This window comes from Schistocerca nitens, chromosome 5 (assembly GCF_023898315.1).
Source record: "Schistocerca nitens isolate TAMUIC-IGC-003100 chromosome 5, iqSchNite1.1, whole genome shotgun sequence".
Classification (NCBI taxonomy): domain Eukaryota; kingdom Metazoa; phylum Arthropoda; class Insecta; order Orthoptera; family Acrididae; genus Schistocerca; species Schistocerca nitens.
This window is the reverse complement of record NC_064618.1, coordinates 664,947,689-664,951,536: the sequence shown is the minus strand read 5'-3', so window position 1 is coordinate 664,951,536 and position 3,848 is coordinate 664,947,689. Positions and strand designations below refer to the sequence as shown.

The 3,848-nt window shown below is 40.9% G+C and overlaps 1 non-coding gene across 1 annotated transcript; it reads left to right on the top strand.

The window, feature by feature from the left end:
- The first annotated feature begins 208 nt into the window (after positions 1-208).
- Trnat-ugu (transfer RNA threonine (anticodon UGU)) lies at positions 209-282 on the top strand. The gene has a single exon. It is a non-coding gene; the product is annotated as a tRNA-Thr (tRNA).
- Positions 283-3,848: the final 3,566 nt, after the last annotated feature.

The window sequence follows — 3,848 nt, the reverse complement described above, 5'->3', positions numbered from 1 at the left end:
AGGCTACCCAGCCATTGACCTTCGTCTGTGCGAATGCGCACAGGTTGCCCAAACTCTTACGGGAATCGCCAAAGCGTGCGCGGGTAATGAGTGGGTGGGAAAATGTCTATAAGGTACAATACATATGTAGAATTGTGGACAGTTGGGAATGTGAGTCTCACGGAAACGTGCAAGGAATAAGTTCCTGCAGTCGCGCTATTCATCTGTGTCCTCGGTGGCTCAGATGGATAGAGCGTCTGCCATGTAAGCAGAAGAACCCGGGTTCGAGTCCCGGTCGGGGCACACATTTTCAGCTGTCCACATCGAGGTATAACAACAACACCTTTCGGCAGCTGAGGTTGTCAGTTAGTCATCATTTATTCCAGGGAAAAGGGGCACGGTCATCAACAGTAACTGTTCTTTCGAGAATAAGTTACTGTCTTCATCTATATTGAAGTGGTCGTTAGACTGCAGACTGGGACTGTTCCATATCTTCGAAAATTCGATTATTTAAAATGACAAGTAAATTTTCATGAGTTGTCTTGTACCTTACTAGGTATATTTTCGACGCAGATCGTTTAAAATCCTCCTGACTCTCGTTATCAACTATCACAAGCCTGCGAGAGTCACCTGAAAAATAATTTTTCGCTTTTATTGGGGCAGGTGTTCTTCAAATTGCCCTAACGTTCCACTGGCGCCAGCAGCCATCAGTATCAAACACTAGAGAGCTACCATAGGCGTTATCTGAACGCCCAGTGGTTAGTAATTTATTTGGCACCATAGATTTTTGATGCAACGCCAACGCCATACCAGAATTGAACGATACGTGGGTGCCATCATTAAAAGGTAAATATCCACCTACTCTTCTTTAGTAAGTCTACTAACCGCAGCGACGTGAGGTAACTAATTGAAGCTATCGACTACGGACACTCATTAGCAATTAAAACTGCTGCCCACCAGTGGCAACGCATATTTAGTCAGCTAAAAAGGACGCAACAGCAATATACAACCACATAGGATTATTGTGGTTCTAATAGCTCCTTCGACGGATGCGAATATCTGAATAATTTAACAGAAATTTGATAACACCTTATCTGTACACATCATTTATTCACTGTTAACTGACTGTCATAAGAAAATCACACAGCTATAATAGTGTATATGCTTTTGACATGTTTTTCTTGCGAAGAAGTGATGCAATTGAAGACCTTGAGGGAGAAATAGGGAAGTCGACATTTATATGCTACATTCGTGTAGTTTATGGTCCATATATCGCATTGTACCAATGGTTTAGTTATGAAACAGTTTAGGCACAAAAATATTCGGTTGTTTGAAGCTACAGGTAAAAGGGGACACGAGCAGTGTCTGCTGGGCGAAAATGTCACAGGGCATCATATTAACAGGGCACTTTTTGTGATTAGCGTTTGCTCACCTGTAATCAACTGTTCTGTTCACCTATTTCTGAATTCTTGAACCACATGCCTAATTTCATTGTGTTTAACCTTGTATCATTCCTCGTTGGACTGTCATCCGTACAGCGCGACTGTTTTCGTACAAAAGAAAATTCACTTTCATTTTCTTGCACGACAATTTTAGAGGGATTATTCCCACAACGTCTTTCCCTGGATGAAGCTAGTTGTACGTCTGAACCTCTGTTTTGAAGGTATTAGTGATAAGAACGCACTGAAGGTCGTTATAGATAGACGTTTGTATCACTGAAAAGCATAAAAACACGAAACGAAATCTAATAAAAGTGAAAAACATATTATTGTTTCATTTTACTAATTATATTAATTATTTCACCGTACACCATGAGCTGTATAGTGACGACAAAAGAAATAAGAAGACCTTAGTCAGGAACGGACGAAGCACCCCAAGAGGAATTTCTACATTCTCAGGGTAGGAGTCACATCGAGAAGCAGGTACGCCTGCAATGTCTCACAGCTGCTATTGACATTTTATTTGGCCGTACAGAGCGTATTGCCTTCTCCAGTTTTCTTTCAAAAATATCAATATAAATTCGCAGACTTCACGAACTTAAAGTATGTGTATATATATTTTCTTCTTGCGAGGAAGTGGTGCAGTTTAAGACCTCGAGGGAGAAATTGGGAAGTCGACATATTTATGCTCCATTTGTGTAGTTTATGGTCTATATATCAAATTGTACCTTTCACCATTGTATCAATATATATACAGGGTGAGTCACCTAAAATTACCGCTGGATATATTTCGTAAACCACATCAAATACTTACGAATCGATTCCACAGACCGAACGTGAGGAGAGGGGCTAGTGTAATTGGTTAATACAAACCATACAAAAATGCACGGAAGTATGTTTTTTAACACAAACCTACGTTTTTTTAAATGGAACCCCGTTAGTATTGTTAGCACATCTTAACATATAAACAAATACGTAATCAGTGCCGTTTGTTGCATTGTAAAATGTTAATTACATCCGGAGATATTGTAACCTAAAGTTGACGCTTGAAACATTGTCCTCACTTCATTGCAGGGGCCCAAACAGCTGCAACATACATCACGTTTCTACAGAATGATATGTCAACGTTGCTCGAAAATGTCCCACTGGAAACGCGTCGACGTATGTGGTATCAGCATGATGGTTCACCTGCACATTCCGCAATTAACACTAGGCTGACCCTTGACAGGATGTTCGACGGGCGTTTCATAGGACGTGGAGGACGCATAAATTGTCCAGCCCGTTCTCCTGATCTTACATCTCTGGACTTCTTTCTGTGGGGTACGTTAAAGGAGAATGTGTACCGTGATGTGCCTACAATCCCAGCGGATATGAAACAACGTATTGTGGCAGCCTGCGGCGACATTACACCAGATGTACTGCGGCGTGTACGACATTCATTACGCCAGAGATTGCAATTGTGTGCAGCAAATGATGGCCACCACATTGAACATCTATTGGCCTGACATGTCGGGACACACTCTATTCCACTCCGTAATTGAAAACGGAAACCACATGTGTACGTGTACCTCACGCCTCATGGTAATGTACATGTGCGTCAGTGAAAAAGACCAATAAAAAGGTGTTAGCATGTGGACGTAATGTGCTGTTCCAGTCTCTTCTGTACCTAAGGTCCATCACCGTTCCCTTTGTATCCCTACGTAATTCGGTGCTCTCCGATAGACACGATCGAACAGAGGAGGAGTGGTACTCAAGCGTCAACTTTAGGTTACAATATCTCCGGATGTAATTAACATTTTACAATGCAACAAACGGCACTGATTACGTATTTGTTTATATGTTCAGATGTGCTAACAAAACTAACGGGTTTCCATTTAAAAAAAACTTAGGTTTGTGTTAAAAAACATACTTCCGTGCATTTTTTTTGTGTTTTGTATTAACCAATTACACTAGCCCCTCTCCTCACGTTCGGTCTGTGGAATCGATTCGTAAGTATTTGATGTGGTTTACGAAATATATCCAGCGGTAATGTTAGGTGACTCACCCTGTATATATATATTGATACAATGGTAAAAGATACAATATATATATATATATATATATATATATATATATATATATATATATATATATATAATTAAAGCTTCAGTTTCAAAACATTGTAGGCCGGCCAGAGTGGCCGTGCGGTTCTGGGCGCTACAGTCTGGAACCGAGCGACCGCTACGGTCGCAGGTTCGAATCCTGCGTAGGGCATGGATGTGTGTGAAGTCCTTAGGTTAGTTAGGTTTAATTAGTTCTAAGTTCTAGGGGACTGATGACCACAGATGTTAAGTCCCATAGTGCTCAGAGCCATTTTAATCCTAAGGAAATGCAATCCTAAAATAAAGGGAGTAGGTTACAGTACACTTGTTCGCCAACTGCTTGAATACT